At 45.5% G+C, this 15317-nt stretch overlaps 1 long non-coding RNA gene across 1 annotated transcript; it reads right to left on the bottom strand.

Moving 5' to 3' along the window:
* Positions 1 to 9302: 9302 nt before the first annotated feature.
* On the bottom strand, positions 9303 to 15113 carry LOC116270003. Its single transcript, XR_004177839.1, has 2 exons — positions 14335 to 15113; positions 9303 to 9689 (listed from the first exon to the last, which is right to left on the bottom strand). It is a non-coding gene; the product is annotated as an uncharacterized LOC116270003 (long non-coding RNA).
* Positions 15114 to 15317: the final 204 nt, after the last annotated feature.

Genomic DNA, 15317 nt, shown 5'->3' with positions numbered 1-15317 from the left:
CAAAAACAAAAAACTGCCCCAAGGCTGCTCAGTGACCTGGGAATCCAATCCAGATGTGCCCAGTGGTCAAATTCATGCTCTTTGCTTTACATTCTGCCACCTCTTAGGACCTTCGAAAAGATACTATCTGGGTCGGGTGTGGTGGCTCACACCTGTAATCCCAGCACTTGGGAGGCCGAGGCAGGCAGATCACCTGAGGTCGGGAGTTCAAGACTAGCCTGACCAACATGGAGAAATCATGTTTCTAGTTGGTACTAAAAATACAAAATTAGCTGGGCGTGGTGGCGCATTCCTGTAATCCCAGCTACTAGGGAGGCTGAGGCAGGAGAATCGCTTTAACCCGGGAGGTGGAGGTTGCCGTGAGCCGAGATTGCGCCATTGCACTCCAGTCTGGGCAACAAGAGTGAAACTCTATCTCAACAAATAAATAAATAAATAAATAAATAAATAAATAAATAAAAGAAGACACTGTCTGTTAAATTGGACAAAATAGCAGGCTTTTTACCAACCCGAAGTGAAATGCCCAAACCTGAGGTCAACAGCATCTTAGGTGTTCTTGTTATTAATTCACTAAAATGTTTGAATTGGAAAAAAAAAGCAGCCCTGGAGTCTTGCCAAGAGGAGAGTTATAGCATTTAAGGGGCAGGATCCTTCCAGAGGGTCATGGCCAAAGATGCGGTTTCAAAAGTCGAAAGCTACAATTTTCTCCACAAGGAAGAGATGGATATAGTGGCAACCACTAGAGAACTGGGAAGGGGTATGAATTTACCTCAGGGGGAACCTGTCCTGTACCCACAGCGTCAAACCTGTTAGCCAGCTAGTCTTGTGTTTTTCATAGTTTCCCAATGATTTGATGCATTTAATACTTCTTGCCTTTCCTAAAGACCTCAAGGCAGGCATATAGTGACTTTGGTTTCTGACCAAGAGAATTTCATGATCATATATGTATACAAATGCTTCATCTCTTTCTTCTATGAATAGCATACATTTCTCATTAGTCTTAAATCGTTCTTACGGTTGTTTTCCTTTTATCCTTTTCTTTTCTTTTTTTAAATTTGAGACACCGTCTTGTTCTTGTCGCCCAGGCTGGAGTGCAGTGGCGTGATCTTGGCTCACTGCAACCTCTGCCTCCCTGCCTCAGCCTCCTGAATAGCTGAGATTACAGGCACCCACCACCATGCGTGGCCAATTTTTGCATTTTTAGGAGAGATGGGGTTTCACCATGTTGGCCAGGCTGGTCTCAAACTCCCAACCTCAACTGCTCCACTCACTTCTACCTCCCAAAGTTCTGGGATTACACGTGTGAGCCACCATGCCTGGCCCTTATGACTTTTCTGACAGTCAAATCCTTCCAAATATATTATCAGTTGTCATTGTGTGTTGAAGGGAGTGTTTATAGTGACTACTGCATGCTCGTGTTGGATTTTTACTGTAGCGTTTAATAACCATGAAATTCATATAGAAACAGCATTCTGAAATCTCAAGTTCAGTGCCAAGATAATTGACATTTTAGACAATAAGGTTAAAGAATAAAAGACCTATTGAAATCTTAGTTAAATTGTTATGTATCTTTAATCTTGTGAAATATTCACTTAATGTTTCTACTGCTGTTTTTCTGGGGCTTTTCAGTCTCATGAAAAGAACTGAAGAGAAACTTTAAAAAGGTCTATTTTACTGAATCCATGTAGTTAACAGGTCATGTGGCCATGAGTAAATCTTAGACGACAAAACTTAAAACCTTCATGAATATTATCTATAAGCATACGATTATGTAGGTCTTTTGGGTTAAAGAAAGGACTTGTGTTCAAGGGGCTGAAGATTCATGAGTTTTTACTATTTCTGTAGATTATTAATTAATATTGAAAAGTGACTTTGCCAAATGTAGCTGGCAAGTGAGGGGAGTTAATGGCCCTAAGGGAGAGTTCTCAACCAAATGCTCTGGCCACTCGCTCCCTAGATGGACAATTCTAGGAGGCATTTTGTACCCTTTTCAAGAGGTGCCAGAGGAATCGAGATAGGAGGTAGGAGCGATCTTGCTGATGCACTTTTTTTTTTTTTTTCTTTGAGACAGTCTCCCGTTGTCACCCAGGCTGGAGTGCAGTGGTACAATCTCAGCTCACTGCAACTTCTGCCTCCCAGGTTCAAGCAATTCTCAAGCCTCAGCACTTGTAGCTGGGATTACAAGTGCATGACACCAAGCCCAGCTAATTTTTGTAGTTTTAGTAGAGATGAGGTTTCACCATATTGGTCAGGCTGGTCTCAAACTCCTAACCTGAAGTAATCTGCCTACCTCGGCCTCCCAGGGTGCTGGGATTACAGGTGTGAGCCACTGTGACCGGCCTGACTCACTCCTTTTTTTTTTTTTTTTTTTTTTTTTTTTTATTTATTGAGATGGACTCTTGCTCTGTCACCCAGACTGGAGTGCAGTGGTGTGATCTCGGCTCGCTGCAACCTCGGTTCGCTGCAGCCTCAGCCTCCCGGGTTCAAGCGATTCTCTTGCCTTAACCTCTTGAGTATCTGGGAGTACAGGCACCAGCCACCATGCCTGGCTAATTTTTGCATTTTTAGTAGAGATGAGGTTTCACCATGTTGACCAGGCTGGTCTCCAACTCCTGACCTTGAGTGATCTGTCCATCTCGGCCTCCCAAAGTGCTGGGATTACAGGCGTGAGTCACCGTGCCTGGCCAGGTCAGCCAACTATTAACTTAAGGGAATCTATAGAAGCCAGACAGCGTCCCTGGAAGCATATAAAGAGAATCTTGTCTCTTGCAGCTGTGGGACAGCCTGGGCTACGGATCAGGCCTAGGAATTAATAATAAGGTGGCCGGGCTGCAAGAACAAGTGAATGTGTAGCCCCCACTCGTCTTCTGTATTAGGGTGCCAGCTTGAAAAGATTTGCAAGGATGTGTCTGAGAACCTTGAACTTTTTGCTATATTCCTTTGACCCCTCTTGGTTGGCAGAACCAACAGTTGTTACTGAAAGGCAATAGCCTCCTTTTGCCTGAAGATCAAGAAAACCTCACCTGAAGTGGTTGTGTCAAAAGATGATGGTTAAAGGCCGGTGAGGTGGCTCAAGCTTGCAATCGCAGCACTTTGGGAGGCTGAGGCAGGAGGATTGCTTGAGCTCAGGAGTTTGAGACCATCCTGGGCACCATAGCTAGTTCTCATCTTTATTAAAAAAAAAAAAAAAAAAAAAAAAATCGCCGGGCATGCTGGTGCATGCTTCTAGTCCCAGCTACTTGGGAGGCTGAGGTAGGAGGATCACTTTCCAGGAGGTTGAGGCTGCAGTAAGCCATGATTGCACCACTGTGCTCCAGTCTGGGCAACACAGGGAGACCCTGTCTCAAAAAAAATTAAAAATAAATAAAATGAAAGATAATGGTTGTTCTTGAGATCTGACACCCTCCAGATCATGCCCACCCTCCAGCTCATTGCCTCCAGACCAATAACTAGGGTCAGGTCTCAGCATAACTCAAAAAGGAAGGTTTAATATCTGCTATGGTAGAAATAGGTATTCACCAAAATAACTGCAGAACTTGGCATGCAAAATATGTACTGCCTGGAACCAGCGGAGCATGTGCAGGAATGGTGTTGACAGTACTGACTTGGGGGAGGGTGGAAGAGCCAAATATAAAGCCAGTTAGGGGAGAATGAAATAATACTGGAATGCTCTTTCATGATTCAGGATTAAATTTCTAGCAAGGAAACATGAAGCTGGTCCAATGTGCTGCTGGGATGGCTCCTTGAAGCTTGAACATGATGATGACCTTCAGCAAAGGAGGTGGAGATGTACAGAGGAGAGGGTTAGTAGGCTCAGAGAGGAGGGTGTGATAGAATGGATTTATTGCATAAGACTATTTATTGCCAACTAGGTTTTCAAAGAGGGCCCAGGGGTACTCTTTTTATCAAAGAGATAGGGAATGTGCTGGTGAGAGGCACCAGAATCATCGAAAGCTCAGGGGTGTCTGTCCTCTGTAGGTTGGGGCTGATAATCTTACGTGGTATTGCAAAACTGATCTCTTTTCTGGTGTCAGTGGGAGCAGTAAGATTTCAGAATGACAGAGACCAGTGGCAGTGCTTTAGCATCAGATGCATGGAGACATAATCATCATAATTAACAGTAAGAGTGGAGTGTCAAGTAGAGCACCTTGACCTGAAAGAGTCTATAATGATGGTTCACAGAGCTTGGTGTTCTTAGAGGTGAGGCAGATGGGTAGCCAACTAGGTGATGCTTGAATTATAGCCAGAAAAAAAAAAAAAAGAAAGAAATGATGAGAGACAGACTGATGTTAGTTACCACTATAAATTCTATCCCCGTTTTCATATTCGAGTAATTCTCAGACCCAGTCTTAGAGCGGACCATGGGTCCTTGGAGGGAGTACTCTGCAGCTCTCCAGCAAGTATATACAATACGTGGTCCTCTAATTCTCTCCCAAATACAACTACATGCTGGGGAAGTTTCTGTATGAACCCTGTCCAGGGCTGTTGGATACAGGATTTCAGCTGCAAAGTTGAAAAGAGAGCCATCATATCCCTGTTCAATTCAATCGCACGACCCCTGTAAAAACCAAATCGGCTGAAGCAATAAAGGTGGACTACCATAGATTTATACAAATGGCCTCAATTATAGCTGTTCCACTATATGTGGCACCTTTACTGTAACAGGTCTGGTACTCGGTATTTGGTTATTCACCTGGAGAATACGTCCCCGCCCCCCCCCGATTCTGTCAGTAAAGGTGATCAAAAGAGTTCACGTTAATGTGGGAAGTATAGTGATGCACCTTCACTGAATTGGATCAAGGTTGTATTAAGCATCCTGATTTCTGAAATAAAATAGTCTTCATGATCTTTGATCATCTTGACATTTTGCAGCACATCATGATGGTCTGTTACCTCATTGATATTACATTAATTGGACCTGGGGAACAGAAAGTAGCAAAGACTGTGGATGCTCTAGTTAGACATATGGGGTCCAAGATAAAATGAAAAAGATTCAGGGGGCTGCCATATTGGTGAAGTTATTAGGGGCCCAATTGTTAGAGATATGCTGGGACACCCACCTTAAGGACAGAAAGAAATCAAAGCATCGTGTACCCTCCACCACAAAGAGGATTAGTGGCTGTTGAGCATCTTTGGATTTCAGATACAGCCAATTTTGAGTGGAGACCCGTGCAAGAAATAACTTTATTAGCAGGTTAGAGTTGTGTTGCAGTCTGCCCTGAATCTTGTGCTAGATGACCCAGCAGGCCCAGTGGTGCTAGAGGTACCCATGGTGGAAAGGATGCTGCTCAGTCTCCGACAAGCTCCAATAGGAGAGGCAGAGCAGAGATCCACAGTGTTCTGGATAGAGTCGTGCCTTCTGAAGCAGAAAACCACGCACTATAGGAAAAGAAGCTTGATGAGGGCTATTGTGCCATTGTAGAGACTGAGTATCTGACTATAGGATGTCAAGTGGCAATGAGAATGAGATGTTCATCATGGATGGGGCATCGTCATAACCACAGAATCATAAGGAACTTTCGTAATTTGTTGTATGATGAAAAATGGTTCGTAAGGATCAGGTCCAAGCAGCTCCAGAGGGTATGTCACTTTTGTGGCACTAATGCCTCTTGCCTCGGTTCACACACATGGCCTTACAACAGCTTCTGGATGATCCAGTGGTGGAAGAGGTAAACTCTTGCATCTGGTGCACAAATGGTTTGGCTTAGGATATGAAGGGAAGGAGAAAATGGACAGTTGCCACATTATAGTCTCATTCAGTATTGACCTTAAGGACAGAGTGTAGGGGAAATCCTCTCAGCGGACAGAGCTGCAACTGGTACACTTGGTTGTTCACTTTGTATGGAAGAAGTGGCCCGAGATACAGATATGCATAGAATTCCGGCTAGGGGAGGATGGCATGGTTTGTTGACCAGGGGTGTGAAACTAGCAATATTAGAAGATTGGTGACATGTGGACTGCTATAGTCTAGATGTTTGTGTCTCCTCAAAATTCACATGTTAAAATCTGAACTCCAAGGTCATGGTATGAGAAGGTGGGGCCTTTGGGAAGTGATTAGGTAATGAAGGGGATTGGTGCCTTTATAAAAGAGACCCCAGAGAACTAGCTAGCCCTTTCTATCATGTGAGATGTGAGGACGCAGTAAGAAGCCAACATCTGTGAACCAGACAGCAAGCCCTCACGAGAAACGAGTTCCTGGGTTAGGTGTTTCCCATAAGGTTTTTTTTTTTTTTTTTTTTTTTTTAGATAGTCTCATAGAGTCTCACTCTGTTGCCCAGGCTGGAGTACAGTGGCATAATCTCAGCTCACTGCAACCTCCACCTCCCACCTCTACCTCCCAGGTTCAAGCAATCCTCCCAACTCAGCCTCCCAAGTAGCCAGGATTACAAGCATGCACCACCACGCCTGGCTAATTTTTAAATTTTTATTATTTATTTATTTATTTATTTGAGACGGAGTCTCGCTCTGTTGCCCAGGCTGGAGTGCAGTGGCGCAGTCTCGGCTCACTGCACGCTCTGCCTCCCAGGTTCACGCCATTCTCCTGCCTCAGCCTCCTGAGTAGCTGGGACTACAGGCCCCCGCCACCATGTCCGGCTAATTTTTTTTGTATTTTAGTAGACACGGGGTTTCACCATGTTAGCCAGGATGGTCTCCATCTCCTGACCTCGTGATCCGCCTGCCTCGGCCTCCCAAAGTGCTGGGATTACAGGCGTGAGCCACCGCGCCCAGCTTATTTTTAGTAGACACGGGGTTTCACCATGTTGGCCAGGCTGGTCTCCAACTCCTGACCTCAAGTGATCCGCCCGCTTTGGTCTCCCAAAGTGTTGGGATTACAGGCGTGAGCCCACGCGTCTGGCCTTCCATAAGGCATTTTATTTAATTTCAGAACAATTAGATGAGTAAATATTACAATAACAACAATGTCGATGAGAGAAGTTAGGTAACTTGCCAAGCTAGTCAGCTGGGTGGCTAGGATAGAATTCAGCTGTGGTCCTCAACAGTGCAAACACAATTCCCACTTGTTTTTTGAACTTAAGAGCTATGTAACCTACTGGGTCAGGTGAATTTACTAGGCCTCAGGAATCATCTTCCCTCATCTTCACTCCTTATTTTTTATCCTACATTTTACACTTTGTCCTCTTCAGTCAGACTGCAAACCTCCTTCACAGGCCCTGTTATTGAGTAGCTAGGACAACAGGCGCTCACCACCATGCCCAGCTAAATTATCTTTTTTTGGTAGAGATGGGATCTCGCTTGCCCAGGCTGGTCTCAAACTCCTGGGCTCAAGCGATCCTCCCGCCTCAGCCTCCCAAAGTGCTGGGATTACAGGATTTAAAGAGACAGTAAGTAGAACATCTTGGCCTGATAGGTACAGGAAAAGAGCTTGGACTCTAGAGTGCCGTTACCATGGTTGACCACTAGATGGCAGAGGCACTCAAGGAATCGCGGCGAGAAGGCAACGGACGTGCTGAAGGCCTTAGGGGAAGCCTCAGGCCCGAGATCTAGAGGTTAGCCGCGTTCTCAGCAGGAAGGGCCAGTTGTTCAGGTAAATGTAATTCAGACAGCTGGAATATGGGATGCGCTGGTGAGATCCAAACAGGCCCACTTTGGTTCTACCAGAAGGAGAAATAGAGAGTGTGAGCTGGAGATGGAGATTGGATCATTGCAGCAGAACGTTTCAAAGGCTCAAGATCAAAACACAATATAAATAAGCTGGGGAACAGCTGGATGTGCCTGCAGGCAGGACGAGAACGAGAATGGGTGACTGGCATTCGAACGCGAGGATGAGCTGTGAGTGAAATTCAGGGTAGGCTGAGCATCCAGAAGGGAGTTAACCTCGGTTATGCCTGGGACCATCTGACCCGTAGATGACCCTGTAGTGGACTGTATTTCATAGAAATGGCCCTAAACACATTTTGGGTCCTGTGTTTCCCCAGAAGCTTAGTACCTCCCCGACAAGAGGTAGAGTCTAGGTACTCCCCCTGTGAACCTGGGCAGGACTTCCTGACTGCCTCAGCTAACAGCACAGTGAAAGTGACGTGTATGACTTTCAAGACTCAGTCGTAAAGATGGTGCTGTTTCTGTCACAGCTTCCTCTCTCTCAGGACTCTCACTTTAAAACCCGGAGCTACCATGCGAGGAGCCAGGCTACCTTGAAACTGCCCTGTTAGAAACCATGTGGGAGGATCACGTGTGTTGGGGCTCAGAAAATAATACCCCAAAATGGAGACCTCGGAAGCGGAAGTTTTTCTCTGACACTCTCCTGCCCTCCTCTCTCTCAGTCACAGTCTCCCCTGAGGCCAGCCACGGAAACCAGCATCCCTCCTCCCCAACATGGGTTACAGCAGCGGTCCCCAATCTTTTGGGCTCCAGGGACCGGGACCGGTTTCACGGAAGACAATTTTCCCATGGAGTGAGGTGGGGATGGCTTCAGGGTGAAACTGTTCCATCTCAGACCATCAGGCATTATGCAGATTCTCACAAGGAACACGCAACCTAGATCCCTCCCACGTGCAGTTCACAGTAGGGTTCAGGCTCCTGTGACGATCTAATGCCACTGCTGATCTGACAAGAGGCAGAGCTCAGGCACTAATGCCTGCTCACCCACGCTCCCCTCCTGCTGTGCGACCCGGTTCCTAACAGACCACGGACCAGTACCGGTCAGTAGCCCTGACGTTGGGGACCCCTGGGTTATATGAAACCAGAACTCCTTTTCCCTAAAGCTAGTCATAAAACCTAAAAATATTACTCTAATTTCCCCCTCTGCCTTTCTGTATAAAAACTGGCCATAAAGAAATTATTTGGCTTATCTTGTTTGACTCTTGGTCATCAGACCCCCATTTCAGAGACGATCCTGCCCCATATCCAGAAGGAAAGAATACTGCACAGGGAAGCCAAGAAGAATCTAGACAGACAGGCCTTACTCAGTATATCAGCATTAGATCATTCCATTTTTGTCCAATCATATTTCTACATAGTCCATACTGTATTGGACCTAAGCAATAAAATGGACAATGTCCCCTGTATTTTTGAATCTTCATTCTAAAGGCTCCCACTGTAATAATAATCCTATACATAAAATAGTATGTATATGATTATAAAGGAATATAAAATATTTTTAAAAGCTATAATACCTGTGCTTCTTTAATAATGTGTTAAATAAGGTAAAGTGTTGCCTATAATAACTACTGTAGCTTTCAAGTGTTGGTGAGCTTAAATGATATTTGGAGGTATCTGCACGACTGTGATAAAACAAACTTATTGCTATTTTTTTGATAACAAAGTCACAGGTACTTCTAATGTTTTTATGACTTGCTGCTTTTGTTCATTATGGAAGGAAAGCTAAATTTCAGTTACAGATGAGTGAAAATAAAGGAATAGTATTTTTTTTTTTTTCCCATCCAAGTTCATGGACAACTTCCCCTACGTTCCCCAACTCTCACTGTTGAGAACCATGGGAAGCGGGTGCTTGCAAGGATCTCAGGGACTATGAACCAAATCTGTCTTTTGCAGATGGTGGAAGGGAAGGGAGTGACATTTGGTCCTTGCCCAAGGTCACATGGCTCTTTGGTGGCAAGGCATTTTCCTAGGTGTTCCTCTGCTCCTTTCCATGGTCTGTCTGTCATTCTCCTTCCAGTACATCTGTCTGCTTCTCTCTTTCTCCATGGCGTTTTCTTCTGTGACTCTTCCTAGTCATAAAATGAAATGGAGATCTTGAAAACCAAAGCCGTGTGTACACTCACTGCTTTCTCATTCTGACCCACAATTCCAGAGTTTTTTTAATTGGGCCTCATTGTTCTCATTTACATCCTGTGATTTTTCACATGAGCCCTCTACTTAGATCATAAATTCATGGACATTCCTACATCTCACCCCAAGAACACGCTGCACTCTTGGTGGTGCACTCTTTTCTTTTTTCCATGTATCTACATTAGCGTCTCTTCCACGTGAGGTCTGAGCACTACTTTTAGCAGAATCACCTGGCCCTCTGCCCAGACTCATGACTACTTGGGGGTGGGTGTTGAAAACTTGCATTTTATTAAGCTTCACTGACTGGTCTAATGGCTCTGAATGCTTGCGAGACACAGACCTGAGTCCCACCCTTCCTGAAGGGCCACACTAGTTCCACCGACACAGTATAGCCTCTCCTTTTTTTTTTTTTTTTTTGAGACAGAGTCTCGCTCTGTCACCCAGGCTGGAGTGCAGTGGCGCAATCTCAGCTCACTGCAAGCTCCGCCTCCCAGGTTCACACCATTCTCCTGCCGCAGCCTCCCGAGTAGCTGGGACTACAGGCGCCCGCCACCACGCCCGGCTAATTTTTTGTATTTTTAGTAGATACGGGGTTTCACCGGGTTAGCCAGGATGGTCTGGATCGCCTGACCTCGTGATCTGCCCGCCTCGGCCTCCCAAAGTGCTGGGATTACAGGCACGAACCGTCATGCCCAGCCAATATAGCCTCTTCTAACTGCAAGAGCTCCATTTTCCCTGGAGACTCCCACTTTTAGTATTGCTGCTTCTCGTATCCTATCCTGTTTGCATGATTCAAACGTTAAAGCCAAGAGGAAGAAGGAAGAGAATGAGGTGATGAATACTGGTTATGTACCGGATACTCTGCAAGGCTCAGTGACGTAGACACTGTTTACCATGTTTTACAAGTAAGAAAATTAAAGTTTAAAAAGTTGGGTAATGTGTTCAGGGTCACACAGTTAATAAACGGTGGAATTAAACTGCTAGCCTTGGTCTTTTTTTCTGTTTTTGCTCCAGTGCCTCTGTTCTCATGACACAGACTTTATTCAACATAGTCTCAGGGTTGATGCATAGTATCTTTGCATTTGCTGCATCTCAAAATATGTTCCTTTTTTTTGCAGTCATCTGGAATTGATCCTTCACAGATTTCTTTCTCATTTCCTACCCACTCCCTTTAATGTATGTCCTTCTAAAAGTTCTGCCATGATCTCTTCTCTTTTCTCACTCTTCATACTAACCTCATTTTTTTGCACCTATATTACAGATGCCTGAATCTATCTCAAGCCAGGATTTCCCTGTTGAGCTTCAAACCCATATGCCCAAATGCCTAGTGTCAGTTCCACAGGGACTAAAATCCAACCAGCCGGACTTTGTTCCTTGGCCTCACTTCCAGGCACCTTTTCTTACCAAGCACTTCAGCTGCTGTGGCAGATTCTGTGGGAAGCCTCGTTCAACATGTCCTCCAGCCTGTATTTAGTGGACCTCCCCAGTGCAGTGGCTACCACGATCCTTTTCTATTGTACCCCTTAATTTCTCAGGACCCCAGGGCTTAGTCCTAATCCCTCTTTCCTTCTACACTCATTCCTTAGGTGGTCTCATTGAGTTTAAAGGCACTTTCAAGCATAAATTTGCTGATGGATCTCAAATGTTTCTCTCTCCGGCTGGATCTCTCCCCTGGGCTTCAAACTTGCATATCCTGTCACACATTAGCCATCTTCCTATGAGCGTCTAATCAGTGCTGCACACTCAGGATGTCCAAAGAGAACACTGAGGTCCCTGCTGCCTGCTGTGCTCACCTTGCATGTGGTGCTTGACTGATCCTCCCACCCCTTTCAGGTTTCTACTCAGAGACACCTTGCTCTGCCCACCTGTCTCAAACAGACACCCACCATCACCCTAACCCACTTAATTTTATTTCCATAACATTCGCTTTCTGAAATTAGGCGATTTATGGTTTCTTGTCTCATTCTTCCACTGTAAGGTCTCTGAGAGCAAGGACATGTTCACTGCTATCTCGCTGGTACCTAGCAGGGTTCTTGTACATACGAAGTGCAAGCAGTGTTTCTTACTTTCTGATGCTCACTGACACTTTTCTAGCACAGGCCATTATTTCTCACCTGGCTTGCTGCAAAAGTCTAAATGCTCCCTTTGTCTCCAGTTCCAATTATTTTCCAAGCTGAAGCCATGTGATCTTTTGAAAACACAGAGCTGTTTGTCTGCTGCCCTTTTCAAACCTTTCAGGGAGGTTCTGTCTTCGTTTGGTTGGACCTTCTGTCTCAAGCAACAGAAACGCAGCTTGCTCAGGCAATATGAATTTTCTTTTTCAGCTCAGCATGGCTTTGGTCTCTCCATCTGGTCACCAGACATGCCACGATTCTCTTGTACCTCAAAGGCCCTGGCGTACGTGGACCTCTCTGTTTAGAAGCTGTATTAATCAGGGTTCTCCAGGGAGGTAGGACCAATAGATGTATGTGCATATATAGAGAGAGGGAGAGATATTTATTCTAAGGACTTGGCTCACATGATTGTGGAGGATGGGAAGTCCAAAGTCTGCAGGGTAGGCAGGCGGGTTGGAGATGCAGATAAGCACTGCAGTTTGAGTCTGAAGGCAGTCCACTGGCAGAATTTCTTCTTCCTCAGGGAGGTCAGTCATTTTTCTCTTAAGGCTTTCAACTGAATGAGGTCTCCCACGTTATGGTGGGTAATTGGCTTTACTCAAAGTCTACTCATTTAAATGTTAATCTCATCTAAAGAATATCTTCATAGAGACATCTAGAATAATGTTTGACCAGATACCTGGATATTGTGGCCTAGTCAAGTTGACACATCAGAAAACCTTTTCCCTCCAACCTCCCAACTCTTCTGGTTAATTTCTTTCAGATATTGGCTTAGATGCCTCCTTTGAGAGCCTTTTATGACAACATGGGGGTAGGTACCTCTCTCTCTTTTTTTTTTTTTTTTTTTTTGAGATGAAGTTTCACTCTTGTTGCCCAGGCTGGAGTGCAGTGGCACCAGCTCAGCTCACTGCAACCCCCACCTCCCGGGTTCAAACGATTCTCCTGCCTCAACCTCTTGAGTAGTTGGGATTACAGGCATGCACCACCATGCCCGGCTAAGTTTTGTATTTTTAGTAGAGACGAAGTTTTACCATTTGGTCAGACTGGTCTTGAACTCCTGACCTCAAGTGATCCACCTGCCTCGGCCTCCCAAAGTGTTAGGATTACAGGTGTGAGCCACCCCCCTTTTAAATAGTTTTACCAGCTTCTTAGTCCTTTTAGTCTTTTCTTCCTGTTCTCTCTTTTGAGCCCCATGGACTCCCTGTACTTATTCATGGCACAGATTTATTTTACCATATTACAAAACGCCACTTTTTGTGGTCTTGTTCCGCACACCAGAAGCTTACTTCGTGAACATCTAAATTGTTCACTATTGTATCCTCCTCACCTCCATAGTACCTGACATGTAAGAACTGCTGAATAAATATTCATTGAATGAATGACTCCTATGTGCTTCAAATTTTTCCCATCATTGCCTACTTCTTTCTCTCTCTTCTCTCTCCATAATCAGAGCTGTAACTAGAGCTCTGAAATTTACAGTGTGCCAGTTTTTTATTTCTTTTTCTTTTTCTTTTTTTTTTTTTGAGACAGAGTCTAGCTCTGTCGCCCAGGCTGGAATGCAGAGGCACGATCTCGGCTCACTGCAACCTCCACCTCCCAGGCTCAAGCAATTCTCCTGCCTTAGCCTCCCCAGTTGCTAGGATTACAGGTGCACGCCACCATACCAGCTAATTTTTGTATTTTAGTAGAGATGGGGTTTCACCATGTTGGCCAGGCTGGTCTCAGTGTGGCCAGTTTTTAAAATGATCGTGCAACAAATTCAATAGCACAAACATGTAGTATCACTAAATTTAACAGCTAGTAAGTGAGAATAACTAGTTAAAATAGGAAGCTACCAGATGGAAAGGATTATCAATAGCACCCATATGCAGGCTGAGACACGAATCATAAAGTCAATTTGATGGCCATGTTTTATGCTTGCCCTGGCACTGAAATTGCTAGTTACAGCTGGACACTCCATTGTACACAGTACTTTCTGGTGGCTGATCTATTAACTTCATTCAGTGTGTCGGGGGAAGGAAGGTGGAAAATATACTCACACCAGGAAGTTACATGTAGGACAGAAGATAGATCTGCCTTTTTTTTTTTTTTTTTTTTTTTTTTTTTTTGAGATAGAGTCTCACTCTGTCACCCAGGCGGGAGTGCAGTGGTGTGATCTTGGCTCACTGCCACCTCCGCCTCCCAGGTTCAAGTGATTCTTCTGCCTCAGCCTCCCAAGTAGCTGGGACTACAGGGGCTCGCCACCACGCTGACTAATGTTTGTATTTTAAATAGAGACGGGGTTTCACCATATTGGCCAGGCTGGTCTCAAACTCGTGACCTCCTGATCTGCCTGCCTCAACCTCCCAAAGTGTTGGGATTACAGGTGTGAGCTGCCTTGCCCAGCCTAGACCTGTCTTTTTGTATTTGTTCTGCTAATTGGAGAATTAGGATTTGAGGTTCAGCCAAAGGAACACACAGCATGACTTACAGGTGCTGAGCTGCATGGGTCAGTGAAATGTGTGAGATAATATGTGTCCATCAACAGGTACAGCCACCGCCAATGCCTCCACTTCTAGGATTTGCAGCCCCATGGAGCAGCCGCTGGCAGAGAGAGAGGGGAGGACTTTAAACAGTCCGTCCTGGGATGGCCCCACATCTCCTCAAAGATGGGGCTGTTTTGCTATGTTGCCAACATCATACATCAGCTAGCACTTTTAGCCATAAAGATATTAGCATATGAAGTCCTTCACTGCAGAAAATCAAGAAAAGATGGCTCCCTGTTTACTTAGCTTGCAACCTTCAGCTTTTCAGACTTTTTGCCATGATTATCTAACTGAATATTTCTTTCTGTCCAGAGTCCTCACTTAGACACAGAATCATTTGTGGAGCTCTGGGGTCAATCATCAACCATCCTGTTATTACAGTAGGTAGTCAGGCAGACATGAGCAGGGCAGGAGAGGGCTCCCCCACCCCCTACCAGGAATGCCAGGTGACCATCAGGTGATGGTCAGGTGGTTGTTAACTGTTGCGCTAAAGTACTAATTGGTTGCACCTGGCACCAGGGAACGGCATTCTTCCAACAGATAGAAAAACCTGAAACTGGTAAAACCTGAAACTGGTGATTAGCTTCCTGATGAGATCTCAGGAGCTGGGTGAGTGGGTTCTGGCATGTGCACTAAGAGGCAAAATGGGCCGGGCGCGGTGGCTCACGCCTGTAATCCCAGCACTTTGGGAGGCCGAGGCGGACGGATCACGAGGTCAGGAGATCGAGACCATCCTGGCTAACACAGTGAAACCCCGTCTCTACTAAAAATGCAAAAAATTAGCTGGGCGAGGCGGCGGGCGCCTGTAGTCCCAGCTACTCGGGAGGCTGAGGCAGGAGAATGGCGTGAACCCGGGAGGCGGAGCTTGCAGTGAGCCGAGATCGCGCCACCGCACTCCAGCCTGGGCGACAGAGCGAGACTCCGTCTC

This window comes from Papio anubis, chromosome 13, assembly GCF_008728515.1.
Source record: "Papio anubis isolate 15944 chromosome 13, Panubis1.0, whole genome shotgun sequence".
NCBI lineage: Eukaryota > Metazoa > Chordata > Mammalia > Primates > Cercopithecidae > Papio > Papio anubis.
This window is presented reverse-complemented; position numbering and strand designations above follow the sequence as displayed.